Below are 27,128 nucleotides of genomic sequence, written 5' to 3'. Positions count from 1 at the left end.
GCATGGTTTATTTGATAAACAGAAGCCTCAGCTCAGATGTTAACAGATGGTATTGTCCTTGAAAAGTCTATTCTAATGATCTTTCGGTGTGTTCAGTCTATCGTCCCTCTGCTATTCAGTCCAATAGTGGTCAGGCCTGGTCGTTAGCCAAGACCATCCCTGTGGTAGCCGAAGCTAATGATGATGTGGCATCCTTCCCCCCCCCCCCCCCCCCCCCCCTCTTCGTTGGTGAGAGGAGAGAGTCCCTTGGTCTCTTCCCTCCTGTGGGATTTGTTTCTTTGGTCTGCCCTACACCCGGAAACACCGTTCGACTTATAGATCTTCGTCGTAGCAACGCCGGCCCCCGCCCCTCTCCTGGTTGTCATGCGACGCTGTCATGACAACTGCTAATAACCTTTCACACATTTCAAAACGTTTCCACTGTCAAAACCTCCATCGCGCTCTGCCTCTGTGCCCTGTGCTGCTCCGTTATCTTTGTTGTCTTAGATCGGAATTCAAAACAAACACCCTGCTAACGCGGCCTGTGCCTGTGAAACCGCTGGTTCACCACCGTCGATATCATCCCGTGATGATAATGATATTACCCTCTTAAAGCGTCTCTTTATATCAGTTTATAAACCAAATATACATTGAAAAAAACACCATTTTCTCTCGGGTACAAGACAAGTACATGGTACTAATCACTTCTATGACTGCCCCAGCGGTAAGTGGTGCACAGGAAGCTACAAACAACCAGAAAATAATGACCCTACCTACATGTGGTGTCCACTAAACTATATATTTTAACAGCATACAAGTAGTCATATCAAATCACAAAGTAAAGGCATACTCACCTGTTTGAAGACCGGCTCAAGCCCCCACGTTACACAACATGTAACGATCACTACCCAAACTACAGCACCAAGACACACCATGCAATAGAAAAAAAAGAAAAAACAACAAAATAATGTTTTTATTTTTTTTCTACCAAAAGCAATTTGCTTAACCAAACAAATCTAGGGTTATCTGTTTTCCAAATTCACTCCCGGACGAGCGCCCAATTGTTACGACCCTGGCTCAAAGGGAAGCAACATTAGTGCACACAGACACCAATGGTCTGTGTTTAAACCAAAAGACTATTCTAATATGATAACTAGCACAAACTAAAGACCAAAGAGGTGGAAGGGTCTAGAGACACTGTTTCAACAATCTCTTCTAGCAACCGTGACCCTGCATGTGTGTGTGGGGAAGAACCTTTGAGCACCGCCAGGCAGGTGTCCAATTAGCAGCAATCAGCCAATTAGCAGCAGTCAGCTGCAGCACAGGACACAAGATTAGATATCCACGTCTCTGAGTCCGACATCTCCGCCTGGATGACGACCAACCACCTCAAACTGAACCTAAGCAAAACAGAATTGCTCCACCTGCCGGCCAAATCCTCCGCCCTGACCGACCTTTCCATCACAGTCGAGAATGCAGCTGTGACCGCGTCCCCGACCGCCAAGAACCTTGGTGTTGTCCTCGACGACCAGTTGAACTTCTCTGCTCACATCGCAGCGACAACCAGAACCTGCTGATTCATCCTGAGCAACGTCAGAAGGATCCGCCCCTTCCTGACAAAAGAAGCCACCCAACTCCTCGTCCAATCAACAGTCATCTCCCGCCTCGACTACTGCAACGCACTGCTCGCTGGCCTCCCGGCCACTGCCACTAAGCCTCTTCAACTCATTCAGAACGCAGCGGCCCGCCTAATCTGCACTGGCTCCCCATTGCTGCACGAATCCGCTTCAAGGCCCTCGACCTAGCATACCGCTCCCGCCTACCTCCGGTCAATGGTCTCTAACTACACACCCTCAAGACCCCTACGTTCTGCATCTTCTGGCCGCCTCAGACCTACTCCTATCCAAGATCCGGGAGGGTCATCAAAGAGAAGTCGCCTATTCTCAGTCCTTGCCCCACAATGGTGGAATGAACTACCCACCCCAGTTAGGACAGCCGAAACACGTCCAATCTTTTGCCGTCGACTAAAGACGCACTTCTTCAACCATTATCTGAATAAAAAAATAAATTAAAAAAAATCTAACCCTAACTAACCATACTGTCATACACTTGTCCTAATAAACTAACCTACACTGTAGCACTCAACACTTTGATGAACATTGTTGCTCAGCTGATAGAGGTGTGCCCTTCCTGATGGCTTGTCGTACAGAACATGTAAGTCGCTTTGGATAAAAGCGTCAGCTAAATGTAAATGTAAATGTAAGATTAACATGGTACATAACACGCTAGGCGCACCTTTCTGTTTCAAGTACCGACACACAGGGTCCTGCTACTCAGTTGGCTACTAGCCTACGTTAGAGTCACGCGTGTATTGCTGACGTCGCAATAAAGATGCTAACGTACTCTCCTTGTCCTGAATAATTATTTATCTCCAGCATAAATACGACAGTGAAGGGAAAAATGGAAGGACAAATGATAACGTTAATCAATGTATATGCACCTCCGAATAGTGAGATACCCATTTGAATTTTTTTTTATATCATAGCAATGGAAATGGAAGGGATTTTAAAATGTAGGGTGATTTTAATGTGATACTGAACTATGACATGGACACCACAAGTACAAAGAAATGGAGGACACACATCAGCAAATATATGAATATACAAATGACAGAAATGGGAATTACGGATGTGTGGCGAGAAATGCATGCATTAGACAGGGAATACACACACTACTCGCACCCACACACAACATATTCAAGGATAGACTATTTTATCATGACAACAGGGGACAGATACAGGGTGAAGGACTGCAGGATAGGGGTAGCGGACATATCGGACCATAGTGCGACATATCTGACAGTAGATCTCAAAAGTACACAGAGAAACACAGTCTGGAAGCTGAACGTAGGACTATTAAATAACAAGGGTTTAGTAAATGAAATAGCCAGATACAAAGAAGAAAATGACAATGGGGAGGTAGATCTGAATATTTTATGGGATGCACTGAAGGTATTAATACGAGGCAAATTGATAGCGAAGACAGCACTACTTAAGAAAGCAAGAATGGAGACGTATCCAAATCTAATAGGAAAACTGAAAGAACTAGAGAAGAAACACCAAAACTCAAAGGACCAGGAGACACTTAGGGAAATCAAGGATGTGAGCGGAAGAATAAACAGGGAGCTACTGACAGAAATAGAAAAGAAAGCAAGATATATGAAACCGAAAGCAGGACTAGACTTTTGGCTAGAAGGTTTAGGACACAACAAAAACGTAACACGATACATACAATAAGGGATACAAAGACTAACAAGATATTGAGAGAGCCAGCTGAAATAGAGAAGAAATTTGAAGAATACTACAAGACACTATACATGCAACCGATAGCAGCAGAAGAAGAGGAAGTAGAATTTTTTTTAGGAAAGCTAGATTTGCCATCGATAGGGAAAGGACAGAACGAAATATTAAATGCAGAAATCACAGAACAAGAAGTAGAGAATGCAATTAGTAGAGCAAAGAATAGCAAATCTCCGGGTAGTGACGGATTCCCATCAGAATTCTACAAGACATTTAGACAGGAACTAACTGCCATATTAGAAGCAGCATTTAGACACACGATAAAAGAGGGCATAATGCCACCCTCATGGAAAGAAGCCATAATTACCACAATACCAAAAGAAGGAAAGGATAAAGAGCTATGTAGCAGTTTCAGACCTGTGTCCATACTTAACGTGGATTACAAGATGTATACATCGATAATATCCAAAAGATTTGAGACGTTTATGCCAGACATCATAGATTAAGATCAGACCGGATTCATTAAAGGAAGACAGACGCAGGATAACATAAGGAAGACATTGCAGATAGTGGAGGAGATACAGAGGGAAGGAGGTAGTGCAGTACTGGTTAGTCTAGATGCATAAAAGGCATTCGACAGTGTGGGCTGGGTATTTCTATACAAGGTACTAGAGAAGTTTGGTTTAGACAAAGACGCTATGAGAACAATTAAAGCACTATATCAGGAACCGACAGCAAGAATTAAGGTAAATGGCAGCCTGACTAACCGAATCAAACTAGAGAGGGCTACCAGACAGGGCTGTTGTCTTTCGCCGACGCTCTTGGGTAACACACAACAGTAGATTCAAGCCGGGGATGGGAGACCATGGATTCAAAAGATGCGAAAGGGGGGGGGGGGGGGGGGGTGTAACAGCGATATGTACAATGATAGAAAAGGGAGAAATACAGACCCTACAAAAACTAAAAGAAAGATTTGGACTAGAGAATAAAGACCACTTTAGATATTTACAGATTAGAGACTATTACAACAAATAAATAAGAGGAGACAAGGACAAAGAACAGAATGGAATAATTAGGATGATAGTAAGGGCATATGAAGGGAAGAAAGGGAGGGTCATATCAGCAATGTACCAAGCAATAATGGACAGTAAGGGGGATACAACCAAATACATAAAAGAAAGATGGGAGAAGGAACTAGAGATTGAGATTACAGAGGAAGAATGGTACAACATATGCAAAGTACAGCACTCAACAACTGGTTCAAGGGTATGGAGGGAGTTTGGATGGAAGAACATAATTAGATTCTTTATAACACCAGGGATAAAAGGCAAATATGCACCAGCACAGACATTTTGTTGGAGAATGTGTGGAAAAGAGGGTGCGAACCACACACACATATTCTGGGAATGTCAGAAAATAAGAAATTATTGGGAAGGAATAGGAGAGACAATAAACGAAATAATAGGATACGAAATAACCCAGACAGGCTTAGTGCTGTATCTAGGAAAGCTGACGCAGGAAGATATACAGGGGGAAGACAAATATCTGTTAAAGATACTATTAGTGGCAACCAGGAAAGCAATAACCAGACTGTGGTACAAGGAAGATCCACCGACTAAGGACCAATGGGTAGGAATAGTAGAGGAGATACAAGAAATGGAGAGAATAACACATATGCTGAGGTTACAGGAGGAGAAATTCATATCAAGATGGGGAAAATGGGAAGACTATAGGACAATTAGGAACGACACCACAGAAGAATGAAAAGGAAACAAGAAAAGGAATTGAAATGTAAATAAACAATGTAAAGATAGAATTGACAGACGAACCCATGTCACCCCCTGTCTTTTATTTCAGTTTTTTTTTTTATTATTAGAATTTTTTCTTTATTGCTTCTGTCTGTTTAATTGTATTGTCTATGTTTGTAAATCAAAAATGAAAATAAAAATGTAAGTAAAAAAAAAAAAATTATTTATTATAATATGTGGTTGGTCTTTATCGTTGCTATTGTAGATAACTGTGGCATTTCTAGAGTTAATACATGTAAAGAAAAAAGTGTATTCATTGATAACCCAAAAAAAACATTATCTACTTGAGGAGAGAATGTGTATATCTGTGTTTTAACTTTGTGTACACACTGGCCCATAATGGGAGTAGGTATGCGTTACTCATAAATAGTTTCTGCTTGGGGAGAAGTCTTGGTTTTGGGGAGAGTAATACTTAGGGTTTCCAACCTGCTCTACTTCTAGAAACAAAACAGTGAACAAAATGTGTATTTTAGCAGCTTTAGGGGCTACAGGCGTAGTTCACCAGTTTGATAAGAATCTATTATTTGGGAAACAGAAAATACTCTGTTACACTATAACCACTTGTAGGGCTGGGCGTTATGGCCAAAAATGATATTGCGATAACGATATCGATAACAATATCATATCACGCGATATCTATAATTATCGATATTGTTATAAGTATTAAAAAAATATATATATAATTTTTTTTAAACAACAGATTTATTTTGCAGCAATTCTTTGTTGTTGCCGCCATCTTTAGTGTTACAGCCCCTCACACTCCAGTTCTCAGGCTGCAGCTGGTTTGAAAGCTAAAGTAAACAGGCTTCTCTGCTGGCTGTGGCACCAGGGGAGTTGAACAGTTCTGGCTCTGCTAGTTTCTTTTCTATCTTTTGGCGCTTTTTTGGTGGACAAACCACCGCACATGTGCACCGTGACTGGAGACTAGCTCTGCTAGCACACGTAGCCTACTGTGTACAGATGGTTTCAAACTGTATTTTACATTAGAAAGCAAACAAAATAAATGGACAAGAGAAAAATATCTCTCAATTTGGTCAGTATTGTCATTTGGACAAGCAAAGCCATTACTTTAAGTTGCAGGCAAGAAAGACATGTCTGTCCACTGTCTCTGGGTTTACTGTAACACATTTATTTTTTTAATCCGATTTTAATTTTTTTTTATCGATTATTAAAATATATCGTGATAATTATCGTTATCGTTATATCGCCTAGCCCTAACCACTTGAATGTGCAAACACCATGTCTCATGCCTCAGCATAGTGTGAACAATATGTATATATATACCATCTTATATATCTTTACATATTGTTTTCAAAGGCATTTTAGAGAGAGAGAGAGAGAGAGAGAGGACTGACACGACTGACTCTTGGAATGGGTGTCTGGGAGGAAGTGGGGGGTCTTTCGATGTTGATTAAACGGCAAGCAACTAATGTCATGAGTGCAAAATTAAAGGACAATAAATCGAATTTAATTGTGTAGCACAGACATGGATCAAAACCTCAATATTATTATGGCGTAGTTAATACTTCATGTATCCTTAATCCCTAGGCTAATGAGGCACTAAGATGTTAGTAAAAAAAAAAAAAACGTATGCCAATGACAGGAAGTAACGGTGTGTGTGTGCGCGTGCGTGCACTGTGCACGAGTGCACATCTAGGGGCAGGGTGTAGATTTGGTCTCCCTGATGTTGACTCCTTAGCCACAGCCTTGGGTTGTTTAATACTGGACGATTGTTTCATAATGGCCGTTGTGTGGGCCGGTTTCGGGGCCGTTGCGTGGGCCGTTGCGTGGGCAGGTGCGTGGGCCGTTGCGTGGGCTGGTGTGTGGGCAGCCTCATAATAAAATGGCAGGGACTGCAGTATCACTACCACAGCGCCATCTCCTGGTTCTCTCCTGATATCACCGTTACCAGGCAACTGGCACATTTATTGTGCGGTGTTATTTTGATTGAGGCTAAAATGAGGACAAAAATAGAAAGGAAATAAATGTGTAAGAAAAGACTATTCAAAATGGACTTTTACATAATGAACTCTGCTTCAGCACCCAGAAGTTTAGGATTATAAATTTAATTATTGACCTTTCACTTAAAGATGGGTAGAGCAGTTGTCTGGTAATCCGGACATTCCCTGTTCTATTCCCGATCCTCCTGTGTGTCCAGGAGCTAGCTAATACAAATAAAGTTATTATTATTATATAATATAATTGCTCCTGATGAGCTGGTTTGCACCTTGCATGGTCGTCGGGGTGTGAGTGAATGGGTAAAATGTGAGGAACAAATTGTAAAGCGTTTTGGATAAAAGCGCCATATAAATGCATTTGCACAACCCTGTGGCACTTTGGAGTTGTCCGACCTCAGGAATCCCTTCTGTGCTGTACTATAAGATATTAATTTATTGATCCCCTCTGGGGAATTCAGGCATAGCATCATGGGGGGGGGGGGGGGTACAGGCATTGGCAGGGTAATAGTAGAAAGACATAAATTTAGGCAATATTATAAACAAAATATAACACTAGCTATCTTTTTCGTTTTCAATATGCCTTCCTCATGGTACACTGGACCAGGAACATGCTCAGACCTTTTGGGAGGCAGGTGGACACCAACATCACGCAGGAATCTTTTTTTGGAGCGTGTTTTTGCTGTGCTGTCTGTCACTTTACCTCCAGCCTCTCTCTCTCCCTTACTCTCCTTTGTAACTTGTCTTGCAGTGTTGAGCCCTCGATGGTCAAAAGCATGATAAATAAAAATAACACTCTTACTGTCTTATACTATCATGCACTCTTCCTACTATACTAATATGTCTTTACTACTGAGAGAAAATGGTGGTTTTTTTCAATGTATATTTGGTTTATAAAACTGATATAAAGAGACGCTTTAAGAGGGTAATATCATTATCATCACGGGATGATATTGACGGTGGTGGAACCAGTGGTTTCACAGGCACAGGCCGCGTCAGCGAGGGTGTTTGTTATGAATTCCTTGTAAGAACAAAGATAACAGAGCGAGGGAGAGGGGTGACCTCTTTAATGCAACAGTGAATGAGACGTTTTGAAGTGTGTGTAAAGGTTAAACGCGGTTGTCATGACAGCGCGTCGCCCTGACAACCAGAAGAGGGGCGGGGCTATCGTTTCTACGACGAAGATCTATAAGTCGAACGGTGTTTCCGGGTGTAAGGCAGACTAGAATCTGACCAATATCGAGTAGGACTGAGATCACACAGAAGACACTCTCTCCTCTCACGAGAGAGGGGGGGGGGGGGGAAGGAAGAATGCCACATCATCATTAGCTTCGGCTAACACGAGGAGGGTTCAGGCTAACGACCAGGCCTGACCACTATTGGACATAACAGCAAAGGGACAATAGAACACACCGAAAGATCATTAGAATAGACTCTTCAAGGACAATACAATCTGTTAACATCTGAGCTGAGGTTTCTGTTTATCAAATAAAACCACGCTTTTCCTTGTAAGGTATTTCACGTTGTCGAAGTGTCGGATTCTTACGGAGGTGGGGAATTAGTATGGTTTATGGATTGCACTAACGGGGGAGATAAGGATCTTATCAGCCAGTGTCGGAGAGACGTCAGGACCATTAAAAGTACACAACTCAGAGGAATTGGACGGAGAGAGGATAACACAAGAGGACGTGATACTGGCCAGATTGATCAGGATCTAACAGTTGGTGCCGTGACCCGGATTTGCAAGAGATAAAAACAACAGGAACAGTTGGTTGCCGATGATGACAGCCGGATTTGCAAGAGATAAGAACAACGGATAAAGACTTTTTCAATAATGGGGCGACAGTGGACAACAGTCATTGTGTGTGGGAGAATCATGATCGAAGCAAGGCCGGCCAGCCCTGGGAGAGAGCGGCGAGTCGAGCGGTCATGAGGCGGACCAGCGCTGTAGGAGAAACAGCGCTTAGGAGAAAGATGTGAGTTCACTGTGCACACACAGTTGTTTTGATCTTTTAAGCCAAATAAAAACGAACAGATAGTGCATCCGTAAATAAGAAGCGACAGAGAAGCCAGCTGTAATAATATGAGCAGAGAGCCATGGTGAAAATCGAGGGTGTTATCTACAGAGAATGAAAAACAAACAGGGCAGGCTGCATGGTTTCTGGTGTTGGGAGTGTAAATGCAGGAGGAGAAAGGGGGGGGGGGGGGGAACGCTTGAACCAGACTGAAATCTGTTATGGCGGGATTGTTATGACAAGACTGTCGCCTGAGACGGCCCACCTTAAACTGGTCGCTGTGGTCTCAAGACGGCCGGAATTTGTCGTTGCGGGAGGAAAGTCGATCGGGTGTTTACCTTAAACTGTGTATTATGTCCGATAAGCAAGAGTTTAGTCCGGGAGAAGCGTCCCCTGATATGGAGGAAAACAGTAGTGTTTTTAGGCCTTGGACCAGGCCTGAACACTATTGGACTGAATAACAAAAGGACGATAGACGAACACACCGAAAGATCATTAGAATAGACTCTTCAAGGACAATACAATCTGTTAACATCTGAACTGAGGTTTCTGTTTATCAAATAAAACCACGCTTTTCCTTGTAAGGTATTTCACGTTGTCGAAGTGTCGGATTCTTACGGAGGTGGAGAATTATTATGGTTTGCGGATTGTACTAACGGGGATCTTATCAGCCAGTATAGAGACGTCAGGACCATTAAAATGACACAACGCAGAGGAATTGGATGGAGGGCCAAACAGACGAAGACGTGATACTGGCCATTTTGATCAGGATCTAACACTACTAAGCACTCATCACTGCAGCACCCAAGTTTCAGCACTGTTTGATGAACATTGTTACTCAGTTGTAAGAGTCGTACCCTTCCTGCTGACTTGTTGTACAGAACCTGTAAGTCGCTTTGGATAAAAGCGTTCAGCTAAATGACAATGTAAATAAGTGGAGACAACAGACAACTTGTGAATTGCTTAAAGCAATTGTAATGGTAATTATTATATGTTTCATCCTATTACATAATTTGTACAGCTTACTGGGCATGTTCATAGCTCTGTTTAAATACATATTCTCTGTACAGCCTTGACTAGTTAATATAGTTAACTAGTAATACAGCTCAGACACTAGGGCGACAGTCTTAACAGTGTTATTAAAACAACGGCCAAGGCCCAGGACAGCTCGACTTGGATATGACATTTGGCCTTGTCTCCAGGCTTGTCTTGTCAGACACGACAAAACCCCTAAACCCATCTTTTGTTTTTAATTTTTCATCTTTGTTTTCATTTGTCATTCCAAGCTGCTATTTAATTGTAAGTCTGACCAGAGCTCTTTCTCACTTTCTGGTCAGACGCTCGTGTTAGATTTGTCTCTGATTGTAAACTGAGGATACTTTTCTGTGGCCACAAATTTTATACAATTTGACTCATCTGAATTTCTACAGTTCACCGTCTCGGCTTATTTAAAATATTCCACAACACAATCAATAACCTATAGGCTGAGCAATAGAGAAGTCGGCACCCCAGCAACAGGTGCACTTACAGGGTTTCATTCATCAATTCCATCAATAAACTGCCAAGCAATAGAGAAGTCGGAAGTCCAACAAGAAGCACACTTACATCTTTTTCAAGATGAATAGGTCACAGCAGCCACACTTACAACCCTGAACAAATACAGTATGCAATCAACATCAATGCAAAGTAAAAATGCATTGTTTTGCATGTATAGTTACCACATTGATAGAATTTCAATAGTGTGGTATCATTGACTTGATAAAACGGTTCAATTCAACAAATAAGACTGTGTAAACCTTGGGTGACTGCTAAAATGCCAGATAACAGGTTGAAACAACATACAACATACAACAGGAAACTGTGAGCCAAATAAGACTGCAGATAGCTTACTGGATGTCGTAAAAACCCCACCACCAGCAGCAACTGCTCTCTGTGTAAACAGTACCACATTCCGGGGGTGCGAGCGTCGCATCTGAGTGCGTCTCTATAACAGAATATCCTTGTCAACTTAAGAAAGGGTATATTTGAATATCATTAGGTGAATATCATTAGAATATCATTAGAATCACCATAGGTGATTCTCTCTTCAATATATATTACGTATCTGGTGTAGACAATTGAACATGGTGTTAAACAGGTATTCTCGAGTTACAAGCTCAGTACTTTAAAGGGTTTAAAGCATACTGTGAATATTGGACAAGGGCTATTCTTAAAACATAATTGAATATAGGTGTGATCTCGCTCTGTCTATCTCTCTCTGAGAAAATACAGGTAGAGTTTTGGGGTATTAACTGTTTCATCTGTTTATCATGTATTCCATAAATCCAAATATAGACTGCTTAGTATTGAACTATGGCTAATTACATACACTGGTTGAATATTACATTGGAAGTTATGAAAATAGAACTGTTTTCATTGAGGTCAACTGCCAATACAAGAAATGACTCTTGAGGAATTAGCCCCTCTGCCACAGGCAGCAGGCCACCTGAGGTGCAGACAACACAACCATATTTGGAAAGGCAGACCCAGGAGGGAGACAAATGCCTTGGTTGTAACTTTTGATTGGGCAGACAATCAAACGTTGCTCAGGAGGAATCTGCAGGTTCTGGTTGTTGCTGCGATGTGAGTGGAGAAGTTCAACTGGTCATCGAGGACAACACCAATTAGGTTCTTGGCGGTCGGGGACACGGTCACAGCTGCATTCTCGACTGTGATGGAAAGGTCGGTTAGGGGGGAGGGTTTTGGCCGGCAGGTGGAGCAATTCTGTTTTGCTTGGGTTCAGTTTGAGGTGGTTGGTCGTCATCCAGGTGGAGATGTCGGACAGACAGGCCGAGATCCGCTCAGAGACGTGGATTTCTGAGGGAGGGAAGGAGAGGAAGATGAACATAAGTTCATGAGGATTCAAAACGTTTTTGTCATTTTGTCCAAATTGTCCGAATTACGTGAATGTCCGACTTCCACCAAATTTGACAAATATGTTTGCGTTACAATAGCAAGTAGACCTATGAAGTTATTTGGTGCTATTCTCATAAAACTAAAAACATGAATTACTCCTCAACAGCTCAGATTAGGGGTGTGGTCAAAAGGTGAGCTCAAATTAGGGGCGTGGTCAAAAGGTGGATTGATCATCTGGGCTGTTCGGGGATATACCTGCTTGTGCACTTTTTCCCCCGCACAAAATAAAGTACACTGTTTTCTGTTTTTCAGAAATATGAGGTGTTTATTCTTCTACTTCTACAACAACAGGGGTTTACTAATCAGGGCTTCACCCTCTTGTCCAATAGGCAAAACAAGACACTGAAGCCAATATAATGAAGGTTATGCCTGATAACGAAAGGTTATCCTATAACCTAGTTATGAATACTGGCTGAGTGTCTCTCTCTTCGCCATTATGAGATATCTCTTATCTCCTAGCACATAATGTGCTCACGAAACAACAAATGCACTCACATGCATGTGACCAGGCCACGCCCCTGCGTCCCACTATATGACGCCGGACATGGTCACACTCACCCTTCCTCAGAAAGATTTCCAACACTGAAAACCCATCCAAGGGACCTCAGGGCGCTAAGAGCGAGACGCTCAGCCAGTATTCATATAACTAGGTTATAGGATAACCTTTCGTTATATTATAATACTGGCCAATCGCGTCTCGCTCTTCGCCATTATGAGATATGGGGCAGAGCAGACGCGTGACCCGACAAGTGTACCCCCTGAGGGCCCATAAGCCCCAACCAGGGAGGAGGGGAGTCCCATCCACCCGCCCGTCCTAACGAAGGGGGGAGGAAGTCAACTCCACCAAAGTGCGAAAAAAGGGGGAACCAGACACCCCTGAAAACGCACAGCACAGGCGGGACCACATGTGACACAGCACCCCGTGGCACACACCCACACACCCCTGCTAGCCCACCAAAAGGTGGGACGCAGGAGAGGTTCCAGACCACAGAACCGCCTGGGAGACAGAACCCCCAGTCACGTCCACAAGGTAAAACCTAACGAAGGGACCCGGGGAGGACCAGAAGGCCGCAGCACAGATGTCCTCCACCGAGGCCCCCCCTAACAGGGCAGCAGCCCGAGGGGGGACCTGTCCAGCCAACCTGCAGCAAAGGGTAACGCCCCCGCAAAACCAATGTGGCAAGTGCTGCTTGTACAGCGCCTCACCCGCGCAAGGGCCACCGTAACAAACAAACAGTTGAACGGAAGCCCTGAGAGCCAGAGTCCTGAGGTAAACCCCTAGTGCACAGACAGGACACGACAGGTGAAGGCCCGCCTCCAACTCACTAGGCGGACGAACGCCTGAACCACAATATCCCTGGAGCGAAAAGAGCTCGAAGACTGGATTAGGCCTCAGAGTCGCACCGCTATCGGCCGAATAGATAGGCACTCAGGCCGCACGAGAGAGCACACAGCTCACCACACGCTTAGCGGAGGTGATGGCCAAAAAGAACCCGGTCTTAAAGACAGCTGATCCAATGGCGCCTGCTCAAGAGACTCAAACGGGGCCTCCGACAACCGGCCCAACACCAGTTGGAGGTCCCACTCGGAGACAGAGAACGTTCCACAGGCTTGAGACGCCGAGCGCCAAGCAGGAATGTTTCACGAGAGGGTAGCTGAACAATGTTCTGCCCCCACACTCGACCATACGCCACTCCCCAGCGTAAGCCGCGGTAGAGGACGGAGCGTGCGCGTACCGGATAGAGTCAACCACACAATAGTCAAGACGCATCCCCACCAGATTCAAACTGTCAGCAGCCAAGCCTAGAGGCTGCCCCAGAACAGGAGGCAGAACAGAGTTCCGCGTGCCTGAGAGAGGGCCCACGGTGACCACGGAACAGGCCACGGCGGGGCCACCAAAAGCTGAATCAGGGCCAGGGACCACACAGCTGAGCCCCGGCCCGGCGCGACCAGGATCAAGTCCCGCGCTCCTGACGTACCCGCCCCAACAGCTGAGCTATCAGGTGTAAGGGGGGGAATGCGTACAGCATCCTGGGCGGCCACGGAATCGGTCCCAGACCTGTCCGACTATGTCTGGACGTAGTGCCCACTCGTCAGGGTGAGGACCGCCCGCGACATCACATCTGCACCCACATTCTCCCTGCCGGGGATGTGGAGAGCCCTCAGGCTGCACAGATGGAGAACACCAATAGCCAGAGCCCGACCGCCGCCCGGTGCAGACGGGGGGAGCGCACTCCTGCCTGTCTGTCAATATACGACGCTGACGTCGCGTTGCCCGTCCTGACCAAAACATGCCTGCCCACCACAAGGTGGCCGAGCCGTTTGAGGACCAGAAGGACTGCCTTCAATTCCAACACATTGAATGTAGCACAGACCGAGCAGCATGGTCTTGCCAGCTGCCCCCTACTGCATTGGCCCGACACGTCCCCCCCATCCCACGAGGGAGGCGTCGGTGAAGACCGTGACGTGTGACAGCCTGCTGCCCATGGGGACCCCGCTGGTGAGGGCACCAGGCCCACCCCAGAGGACGAGGTCCCCCAGTACTGACATGGGAACCTTCAGCCGCTTCCACATGTCTCACATGTCTCCATGGGACAGGTCCAGACCCCCCCCCCCCGATTTCTCAGGCACCAGAGAATACCAGTCTCCTTTGGGACCACGACGATGGCTTGCTTTGCCAACAGAGATTGGATCTCGTCGGCCAGAGCTGTCACCGCTGCTGACCCTGACAACAGGGTCTGTACCAAACCTGAAAATGGAGGGTGGGGTTGTGCAAACTGCAACACAAGCCCCCGCCTCAACGTTCTCCCCATCCACCTTGACATATGGCACTGCTGTAGCCATACGTGATGATAATCCCAAAGCGCACCCGCCGCCAACTGGTGCTGGTCCGCCAGGAACTGTAGATAGGAGGCTCAGTCCCACCCGCTGTACGTTGCCAACCCTGGACTCGCCAACCGCGCGAGCAGGGCGTCTCGCGGAGCCGGGATATCGCACCCTGACACTACCAACGAGGCAATCGCACCCAAGGGGGGACCCCGACAGAAAGGGCCGGTCTGATACGGGGAGAGCGGTGAAGGAGAATGGAGCTTCTTAAGGAAAGTAGACGAGGCTGGTCTTAATTATATCGACAGTTTATTCAATTTAAAGCACTGAAGTTCAAGACAGAACAGAACAGAACAGAACCAGCCGGCAGAAGAAAGAGAAGCCCGGTCTTTCATAATACATTGATATTTATAGACATTCAAGAACAGCTGATCACATAACAAGATGACAAGTGTAAACAGGCGTGTCCTCCCTCAAATCATACGATCTTACATCATCGGACAAAGATCATTGGGCTTTTGACGAGGCCCCCCCTGGTCCTGATGACCTGGCTGGGTTACGGTACCTTGTCCTGCCTTTGTACACATTCTACCTTGAATATTGTTTGATGAAGATGAACACAACTCTTCCCACAGAGGTCTGTCAACGTTAATATGTTACAGAGCTCAAAGGGAAGCTGATATCACTGATTTGTAGATCAATAGTAATTATGTAATTATGATCTTATGGTATGGAAACTATACATTTTCTCCTACAGCGGCCATCACACTCTGTGACATATGCTCCCCCACTGAACATCTCCCCGGCATGGACTGCTGAGGATCTGTTCTACAGCTGGACATGCAAGGCGTGTGGTCCCCACACTGCCCGATAGGGTGGGTTCCTACACACCGTAGCCCTGCAGTGATATTACTACCACCCAAACCGGTCTTCCGGCCATGGGAGGCACTAACGTGATACCTGGCCTGGCGAGTGGGGGGGGTTGGGGGGGGGTTGGGGGAACTCACGCTGCGACCTCCTAGGCCTCGAGTTCCCCCGCTGACAACCTTCGTCGTTGACGGACACAACACCAGGCTCACCAAACACAGACACAGAACGTGTGGCGTGGGAGCCGTTTGACCGCACAGCATTCTCACGGACAGACCCAGGCCTAGCCAGCAACTGGGTGTCAGCCCCTGTCCCCATGAGAAGCGAAACGTGGGGCCGCTTGTGCTTCACTGAAAGCAGCCAAAGGGAACAAATCAGAGCCTGTATCCCGCTGGTGTTGGGGGGGGGGGAGTGACCGGAGAGCGTGCTAGACACAGCTAGACGGCGACGGTTTTTATGGCGTGCTCATCTAATGTAGCCGATCCCTCTGCCACCAAGGCTGTCGGCCTTGTGATCACCTGTTGTCTTTGTACCCAGGGTACCTCAGGCGGGGGAAACATGGCCGCTGGTCGGGGGCCTCGCCACAGCCGCTGGCGAGGCCGTGCCCTCACCTCTGGCTGTGCGGTGTGAGGCGGTGTGGGGCCTAGGTCAAATACAGCCAGCGCTTCCGCGGAAAGACCAAAAGTCCCTCTGCGGAGAGGGGAGCCCCGAGGAGGGAAAAACCTTCTCTCCTCCTCAAGGGGAGACTGTTCCAACCAAAGATGTCTGTGAACAAGCGTTGACAGCATCCTAGCCCTCCCTGCGGTTATAGCTTGCGGCTAGGTCAAAAGCTGAGTAACCTTAAAACCTCGCGCAATGTTTTGACGTCGGCTGGCCCTAAGGCCCCACCACCCGACACCATTTTTGACAGAAAAAACAGCAATTTGAACAATGTTGCCAGTCGCTGCTAATTCTATACCGCGGCGGTATAGGCTTTATCAGCCCACCAGCCACCTGCCGGGCCGACTCGCCTCATGGCGTTGGCCGGGCGGGACACCGTTCCACCATGTCAGAGGCAAAGGACTGATGCCACCTGCTTCACTAAGCACGGAACACCAGTGGTGGCTGCAGACCAAAGTCTACTACTAGTGAAGCACTGACTAGTAGGCATGCAGCAACCTCCACTGTGGTGTGTACCCATGAAGGGGTAAATGAATAAATTAACGAAAACTCTATTAACATATTGCAGAATGGGCTAGCCCATACACACAATTGTCAAGGGGATGCAGACCAGAGAAAAAAACCAAGGACCCCCATTTTCAATTAATAGATTCACAAAAAGCACACCAGGCCTGAGCCTCAGCCCATCCACCCATGTAAATGGTAAACAAGCCCCTGTTAAACCCCCAACATTAGACACCGATTGACCGTCGGCATGAATGGTTAAGAGGAGGGAAGACCTTTTAGTAAAGACAGCCCTCGGCGGGGAACAAAGGAACGGCGTCCCAGCATTGTAGCATTAGCATTAGCCGCTCGCTCTAGGATAGCTGGGAAAACACCCAAAACAGAATCATGACTACCATGTTTTCCTGCCCCTCGCGCCAATACATCACTCGGCTGTCTCACGGGACAACGAGCAGTATTACTCATGCTAGTATCAATGCCTGAGAACGCAGGCCTTACCTGTGCACGACTTAGCTCGACTGCTAACCGTCGCGTGACGTCCCTCAGTCCGCTGTCACGAGACGAGGAAAACCCAGGACAGGCCCGTTGCGCTGTTTAGGATGTACCAAGAAGATTCCAGGGGCTGATGAACTTCTGGCGAATACCCAACATTGTGTAAATTCTCCCTGCGTTTCATAACAGCTAGTTCACGGAGTGCACTGCTACTCCCGTGTTGGAAACAAAAAGAGGAAGGGTGAGTGTGACCATGTCCGGCGTCATATAGTGGGATGCAGGGGCGTGGCCTGGTTACGTGCATGTGAATGCATTTGTTGTTTCGTGAGCACATTATGTGCTAGGACATAAGAGATATCTCATAATGGCGAAGAGCGAGACGCGATTGGCCAGTATGATAATATAACCCTAGTTATCTTAATACAGTATGAGATATAATGAAGGTTATGTATTATAACCCTAGTTATATTAATACAGTATGAGATACAATGAAGGTTATGTATTATAACCCTAGGTATATTAATACAGTATAAGATATAATGACGGTTATGAATGATAACTGTAGTTATATTAATACAGTATGAGATATAATGAAGGTTATGTATTAAGGCTGTCAAAGTTAACGCGGTATTAACGTGTTATCGCCCGATTCTATTAACGCCACTATTTATTTTAACTCGCGATTAACCTTTTTTTTTTACTTAAAAAAAAGAATTAGGCTTCACTCAGGTGTATTATTGATGCTCTCATTGATACTATGTTTGTTTCTGAAGTGTGTGTGTGTGTGTGTGTGTGTGAGATATATAGAGAGAGAGAGGGGGTGAGAGAGATGAGGAAGGGGCAAGAGAGAAAGAAAGCTGGGAGAGTGTGTGTGTGAGAGAGAGAGAGAGAGGGGGGGGGGGGGTGTGATTACTCAGCCCTTGTGTGGGTGAATGTAACAAGTTCCTAACGTTTTCTTTCCCCTATTATTTCATGCACACTTTATTCATTGTTTTAAATTATTATTTTCTTTTAAGTTATTCACTCTGTTTTGAATTTGATGCAAATTTGCAATGCATGAGGATCATCCTTTTGTGTTAAATGGCTGCATAAAGCAAGCATTTGTTGACTCGCATGTTGATAAGAGTATTAAAACTTGGAACTTGAAAAAGATCCGTTTAAGGTAGATACAAAAAAATGCGATTAATTTGCGATTAATCGCGAGTTAACTATGGACAATCATGCGATTAATCGCGATTAAATATTTTAATCGATTGACAGCCAGAAGTTCGCCAGCCCCGGGAACGTTCTTGGCACGTCCTGACAGCACGACGGCCCTATCCTGTTGTTCCTCGTCGCATGACAGCAGACCGAGGGACTTCGCGCAACGGTTAGCAGTCGAGCTACGTCACGCCCAGGTAGGACCTGCCCTAGCAGGCATTGGTATATGTAATACTGCTTGTTGTCTCGTGAGACAGCCGGGTGATGTATTGGCACGGGGGGCAGGATATTTGGATAAACGTGGTCATCATGACTCACTTTTGGATGTTTTACCAAGTATCCTAGCACACGCAGCTAATGCTAATGCTACAGTGTTGGGGCGCCGTTTCCCATGTACCCCTCCGAGGGCTGTCTTTACTGTCTTCCCTCCTCTTAACCATTCATGCTGACGGTCAATCGGTGTCTAATGTTGGGGGTTTAGCGGAGGCTTATTTACCCGGGGTAAAGTGATGGCCGCTCCCCCCGTATCAGACCGCCCCTTCTGTCGGGGTCCCCCCCTTGGGTGCGATTGCCTCGTTGGTAGAGTCAGGGTGCGATATCCCGGCTCCACGAGACACCCTGCTCGCGCGGTTGGCGAGACCAGGGTTGACAACGCACAGCGGGAGGGACCGGGCCACCTATCTACAATTCCTAGCGGACCAGCGGCAGTTGGCGGCGGGGGCGCTTTGGAATTTTTACCACGTATGGCTGCAGTGGTAGCCATATGTTGGTGTGGATGGAGACACCGCTGAGGGCGGCGCTTGTGTTACAGTTTACACACCCCCGCTCTCCGTTTTTGGGTTTGGTACAGACTCTAATATCAGAGTCCGCAGCAGTGATTGCTCTGGCCGAGGGGATTTGTGGCGAAACAGCGGCGGCGGCGAAACAGGCCGTCGTCGTGGTCCCATGCGGCATTTCCTCCCGATATTCTCTGGTGCTCGAGAAATCGGGGGGGGGGGGGGGGGGGTCAGACCCATACTGGACCTGTCCCATGGAAGGTTCAGAATGTTGACCGTCACCCACCTGTTAAGCTCTGTCAGGTGGGGGACTGGTTCACCTCCATAGACCTGTAGGATGCGTATTCGCATCCCGATCTTCCCTTCTAGGACATACCTACGCTTCCTTTTTCAGGGCTTAGCGTACGAGTACCAGAGGCTGCCGTTCGGCTACTCTCTGGCTCCTCGCATCTTCACCAAGTGCGTGGAGACCGCGCTGGGGCCTCTGCGTCGTCAGGGGATACGAATTTGATTCTACCCTGGACGACGTTCTGGTCCTCGGCCGGTCAGAGAAGATCGGCAGGTCTCATACCAGGCAGGTGGTGGGATTCCTCACCAGCCTGGGTTTTGCTGTAGACTGGAACAAGAGTACTCCTCTTCCCAATCAACGGGTGGAGTACTTGGGCTTATTTCTAAGCTCAAGGTCTATATGGGCATCCCTCTCAGAGTGGCTCTCGGCACGCTCTGGAGGTTCCATCCTAGGGCGGTTACGGCGCTGTCCGTGATGTGCCTGCTCGGTATGATGGCATCTGCTCACTCTGTGGTCCCTCTTGGCCTCCTCTTCATGAGGAGGATACAGAGGTGGTTTTCCAGTATGGAAATAGACCCGGTGAGAGACAAGTGGAAGCGGCTGAAGGTTCCCATGTCAGTACTGGGGGACCTCGCCCTCTGGCTTACGCAGGGAAGTGGCGTATGGTCGAGAGTGGGGGCAGAACATTGTTCAGCCACCCTCTCGTGGGACGTTCTTGCTTGGCGCACGGCGTCTCAAGCCTGTGGGATGTTCTGTCTCCGAGTCGGGACCTCCAACTGTTCTGGAAAGGCTGTTGGGGGCCCCGTTTGAGCCTCTTGAGCAGGCGCCGTTGGATCGTCTTATGACCGCGTTCCTTTTTTGGGCCATCACCTCCGCTAAATGCGTGGGTGAGCCATGTGCTCTATTGGTGCGGTCGGAGTACCCGTCTATTCGGGCCAATAGCAGGCCTGTGGCCTGATCCGGCCTTCGTGCCAAAGAATATCCGGAGCTCTTGTCGCTCCTGGGATATGGTGCTTCAGGCGTTTCGCCCTCCTCCTCACGCTAGTGGGTTGGAGGTGAGCCTTCACCTGTTGTGTCCTGTCCGTGCACTGAAGGTTTACCTTAGTCGCACGCAGGGTTTCAGGGCCTCCTGTAGTAAAGCTCTTGGTGGTTAGGACATTTTGTCAACGACACGGGGTGTCTAGTCAGGACACGGGAGGCAGGAACGTTCTTTGAGGAGTTTTATTATCAATCGTCAGACGGATGCACAGGCAATTGTTACTTTCTATTTCCCATTAACACGGTGGGAGTGTGTGAGTGTGTGTGTGGTTCTAAATGGGGAGGAAACAAAGACATCAGCGTTACTAATACTTATTAATCAGTCTGTTATATACTATACAATATACTGTCGCTACAAGTAACATAAACCTCATGAGTGGAACTAACAATGGGGATAAGCAGTGCTTTACCTATACTAGTTACAGGGATAAACAGTGCTAAACCGGTACTAAATACTACAATCAACAATATAGATTATACTCAATAGGCTAGATTATCACTATAAGCATACTGGTAAATTGCTTCCTAAACAGCTGGTAGAATTATAACATTACTATAAGCCTTAACTATATAAATCGCCAACAATAACTAAGCGTCCTCATTATACACATATTTAACACTTACTTGTGATCAGGGACGCACACAAGAACTGAGAGGATCAACTCAAGCCAACTATAGTCTATATTCTGACTAACACTGACATGCCTGGGCATGTCCTACAAAGGGGGTGTGGCCTAGCATTGAGTTACATCCCACTGTCTTTATGTCTGCCCAGTTCTTGGGCCTTTTGCACAGCCGCCCCCTAATCCACAGTGTGGATTAGTTCCTGGAAAGGCTCAACTGTCCCCCAGAGTCGTTGTCGGGGCATCCTCTGGGATGGCTGGTAACTCAATAAGCTTGGCCACTGGTCTGGTGTAGGTCCTATCGTCCACCAGCACCTCTGCAGACCGCACCTTCCCGTCGGCACTCCTGATGGTCTTCGTGACCCGTCCTAAAGGCCACAGTGCTCTAGGTAGCCTCTGGTCGATCAACATCACCACCGTGCCGACAGTGAGGTTCTCTGTATCCTTAACCCATTTCTGCCTGGACTGCAAGGAAGGTAAGTAGTTCTGCAGGAAGTGGGTCCAGAACTGGTCGGCTAACACCTGACTGTGTCGCCATCTTCTCCGACTGAGGATTTTGGATTCAGGGTACACCACTGGAGGAAGTGAGGAGTCGGGCCGCCCCATGAGGAGGTAGTTGGGGGTCACCGCGTCCACATCGGCTACATCTGTCGACACATAGCCCAGCGGCTTGGAGTTGAGGATTCCTTCTACCTCAATCAGTACTGTCCGCAGGACTTCTTCGGTCACTGTCTGTGCTCCAAGAGAAATGTAGAGTGCAGCCTTGATGGACTTGACTTCCCACTCCCAGGCCCCACCAAAGTGGGGTGCATTTGGGGGGTTGAACTGGAAGCAGATCTGGCGCTTTGCAAGTTGGGTCTGCAGCCCTTTACCCATGGTCTGGAAAGTTGCTCTGAGCTCCGATTCTCCTCCACAGAAGTTGGTCCCCCGGTCAGAGAGGAGTTCGAAGGGGTTTCCTCGTCGTGCCACAAACCTTCTGAGCGACATAAGGAATGAGTCGGTATCCATGTTGTGTAGCACATCTAAGTGGACACACCTAGTGGTCATACACTTGAAAACTATTCCCCATCTCTTCTCAGTACCCCGACCTCGCTTGACCTGAAACGGGCCGAAGCAATCCACTCTTGTCGAGTAGAATGGAGGCTTCATGAGGCGGAGACGGCAAGGGGGCAGATCCGCCATCTTGGGAATAGACGGCTTTGCTCTCCACTTTTGGCACTCCGGGCAGGATCGCTGATGGCGGCGCACTGCTTCACGCCCTCTGAGGATCCAGAACTTGCGCCGGAGTTCAGCAAAGACCCTCTCGGCTCCAGGATGGAGTAGCTTGTTGTCGTACTGTTGTATGATGAGCTTAGTGACAGGATGCTTGGGTTCTAGCAGGATCGGGTGCACAGTGTCTTCCTCCAGGCTGGTGGAACGGCGCAACCTACCGCCTACGCGGATAAGGCCTTTAGAGACGTCGTACTCTGGGGCGAGTGCCAGGAGCCTACTGTTGGGTGGAATCACTTTCCCTGTCTGTAGGCACTTGATTTCTTCTGAGAAGCTATCACCTTGTGCTCTTTGAAGGATTCTGAGTTCTGCCTCTGCATAGTCATCTGCACTGGGGGCACTTGACGGAGACGCCGCCCCGTGCAGTGATCTACTTGTGGCCTCAAGGAGGTCTTCGAAGGTGGAATGGTCTTCTGTGGTTGGGGTCTTTGGAGCTGAAAGGGTTGAAGTGAGGCCACAGAACACAGGCTTCCTTGTCTCTGTCTCATCCAGAACTTCTGTGACCGAGGGTCTGAGTGGCCAACCAGTGCGTGGTTCTTGGAGGAAGGCGGAACCATGACTGAACTGATTTGGCTTGGCTAGGTCAGACACTGTCATTCCTCTGGTGATAGTGTCTGCTGGGTCAGTGGTTCTCAAACTTTTTACACCAAGTACCACCTGAGAACGTAGCTGGCTCTCCAAGTACCACCATATGACCGGTGTTAAAATACAGTCTATTCAGCTATGCACAGTTCACGCAGGAGGCAATGTATTCCTAATACCATTATTTATTGTTAACTTTTGTCAGACACAGCCACAATGTACAAAGGGATAGCACTAGAACTAGCAAACTCTTCCACACAACTCATACAATGCAAGGGGCATTGAGAACATAATAACTAACATTCTCACATAGCAAGTGAGAAAATTAAGAGCAACTGTATTTCAGCAAATGTACTTAACACTATGATCGCCGATGACGAGAGTCAACAGGGCTTATTGCACCCGTCGGCGGAGAACAAAAGGATTTAAATCTCTCACAAATGCTCAGGAAGTCCCGTTTTTCAGAAATCTGTAAAAATAGAACAAAGACAATTTCGAGTGCATATAGTGTAATCTATATGTATCCTTACTTGTGTAGTAGAATCCTAACAATATTGTACAGTACAAGGAGGTCGCTAAACTGGAGGAGGAAAGAAGGGTCATATGTGATAGAATTTGGTCTCCTCCTCTGACTTAGTCAGATGAGAAATAAACGTGTATAGCCAGACAACCAGAACTCTATTTCAACTCAACTGATTTATTTGTCACAGGGCCAAGAGTGAATAAAAGGTTGCTTTTCACGTACAAGGATTATCAGAAAACATTAACATGTCTGTTTTGTACAATGGATCAACAAGGTTTGCATCTCAAAACCCCAACAGGTACATACAACAGTCAGTGTTAATATAAATGAACATAGAGCATTTACTGTAGGCCCCTTTTCATATGAGTAAGCCTGGTTTCTAAGATAAGTATCTATTCTAACCAACCATGGGTCCATGATTTACTCACATAAAAAGCAGCACAGTCTCTCTGGTGGTGTGGTGGGAGCGGTGGAGCCACAGACCTGGGTTGGGGGGTCTGGGCTCCTGAACTAACACTATGTTTGCTCTTATATACTATAACTTCCCTCCAATCATAACATTTCTAGTAGTACATTTTGGTCCAATCAGGTGGTCTTCTGTGGGGGCCGTCCCCAATCGATCTCCTGGGTGTCTCTGCGGGGGCCAGCTGCCCCCACCTCCTCGATCTCCTGGGTGGGTCTTGACTCAATAAACCGAGGGGGCCGCTGGTGGCCCCCGTCATTGTCTTCCTGTTGGGGCTGGTTCTTGTCCTCGGGTGGGGGTTGGTGTCAATGGCCCCCGTCGTTGTCTTCCTTCAGTGAACAGAAGGGGGTTCTTGGTGGCCCCCCCCCTCGGTGTGGCTGCCCAAATCTCCTCTAAATGACTATATAACTTTAACATTCCTTCTATATGGTTACAGATGTCTAATATCATCCAAGTACAGTCAGTGCTTTCTCAGACTGATACCAGACATCCTATGAACCTATATAGATGTTTTTATTGGGTTCTTTATTCAATCACAGCCAATCCAGTATCATGCTTTTTCATTTAGCTTTGAACCATGTCTTTATTGATTAATGATCTTTTAGCTCTGTCTGATATTGTCAGAGCCAGTATCTGGTCTCTGGTTAGACCAGCTGTCCTCTGCTGTAATCTGGTCACAGTAGGTGTGACCTTTGTCTCTTTGTTCTGAGTACTGAGTACATTTGTTAGTGGGGGTTTATTGACTGTTTCTGTAACACCAGTATCACTTCTTACTTTAGCACTGAAAACACACTCTGCTGTTGAAAGGGTACACCTGGCTTTTTGCATTATGGTTTTCTGATTATACACCCATATTAGTTATGAAATTCAAGGTCAATATTACCACACTTGCTAAACGTAATACGACTTGTAAATATGTTTAATTCTTGCTAAATTGTATTGTTCTAAATGATCCCTGTATTCCCCGAACTACAACGCGTCACGTACATGCACGCGCGCACACACAAACAGTGCATAGGTGTTAATCACTGAGTGATCTAATATGCATATTCTTCAGCGCGAGAGGGGGGGGGGGGTTGTGTTTCTCACTGTCTGTCGTTGATAATATAATCTGAAGAGGTCCTGCATTATTATTATTATCATTCTCGAGAATACACGCGGACCCGACGGAACGTTAACTTATGAATTAAAAGTAGTCTAACATGCTTTTCATCCTCGCCCGTGTATATACCCACGTCGCGCTAAAACAACATAACTACTGTATGGCAGAGACAGAGTGCGTGTGTGTACGAGTTATGAGTTATCGCGCAGTTCATTCAAGCGCGCTACGTGATGACAGCTCTCTATCTAGAGTAGAAAGGTGCGCTCAGTAGAGCACACACACACACACACACACACACACACACACACACACACACACACACACACACTCTCTCTCTCTCAAACAGAGAAATCAAAAGAAATCAGTACATTACAGAAGGAATTTCTTGTACAGTCTTGTACAGTGGGTGACAATATTGTCACAAGGAAAGATGAAATTACATACCTAGGTTTCATCCTAGAGGCAAATCTTTCCTGTGACAAAATGGAATCCAATGTAATAAAAAAAAGTCAAAAAAAAAGTTGCAAGCCATTCTGAAGAAGGTGTGTTCACACCGAAACGTCATGATTACAGGCTGCCAATAAATTTGGAAAAACCTGGAGTGCGTGCCTGGACATTGTTTCCCTATTTTTAAATAAAAAAAAGTCAACCAACGAACTAGATTCTTGTACCGGATCTCCTCTCTGGTAAACAAGAATACCCTGAAGGCTTATGGCGGCACACAATGTGATATGCTACAGTGTAGGTTAGTACATTCTGGAACGTTGTGTTGTCATAGTAGTGATGTCATAGCAGAACCTTCCAGACCTGCACTCATTGTATAATATTAGTATACAACAATATACTATTACTGCCAAGCAATGTGTGTGTGTCTATCTATATCTCCCTATCTCCCTCTCTCTCCCCCTCTCTCCCTCTATATCCTCTCTCTCTCCTTATCTCCCTTTTTCTCCCTCTCTCTCTCCCTCTCTCACTTTCTCTGAACTGCATATGAAAGACAAACTGATGCCACGCAGGCACCCACTCACCCACCCACGCAGATACACACACACACACATTTGAAATGTTTATTTATGTCCACATAAACAGAAGTACAAGGAAGCCTCATACAAAGGACATCTCTCTCTCTCTCTCTCTCTCTCTCTCTCTCTCTCTCCCTCTCTCTATCTATATCTCCCTATATCCCTCTCTCTCCCCCTCTCTCCCTCTATCTCTCTTTCTTTCTCTCCCTATATATCCTCTCTCTCTCCTTATCTCCCTTTTTCTCCCTCTCTCTCTCCCTCTCTCTCTCCCTCTCTCACTTTCTCTGAACTGCATATGAAAGACAAACTGATGCCACGCAGGCACCCACTCACCCACCCACGCAGATACACACACACACACACACACACATTTGAAATGTTTATTTATGTCCACATAAACAGAAGTACAAGGAAGCCTCATACAAAGAACATAAACAATGCGAGTGCAATCAGAAAATTATGAAGAACAGTCAGGTACAGGTCTTTCTTTCTTTCTTTCTTTCTTTCTTTCTTTCTTTCTTTCTTTCTTTCTTTCTTTCTTTCTTTCTTTCTTCTTTCTTCTCTCTCTCTCTCTCTCTCTCTCTCTCTCTCTCTCTCTCTCTTCTCTCTCTCTCTCTCTCTCTCTCTCTCTCTCTCTCTCTCTCTCTCTCTCTCTCTCTCTCTCTCTCTCTCTCTCTCTCTCTCTCTCTCTCTCTCTCTCTCTCTCTCTATATATATATATCTCCCTCTCTATATCTCTCTCCCTCTCTCTCTCTCCTCTATCTCCCTCCCTCTATCTCTCCCTCTCTCTCTCCCTCTCTCTATCTATACCTCCCTATCTCCCTCTCTCTCCCTCCATCTCTCCTCTGTATCTCCCTCTTTCTTTATCTTCCTCTATATCC

The sequence above is a fragment of the Notolepis coatsorum genome, assembly GCF_963971535.1.
Source record: "Notolepis coatsorum genome assembly, chromosome: 5".
In the NCBI taxonomy this organism is placed as follows: Eukaryota; Metazoa; Chordata; class Actinopteri; order Aulopiformes; family Paralepididae; genus Notolepis; species Notolepis coatsorum.
Note: the sequence above shows the minus strand (reverse complement) of the source record.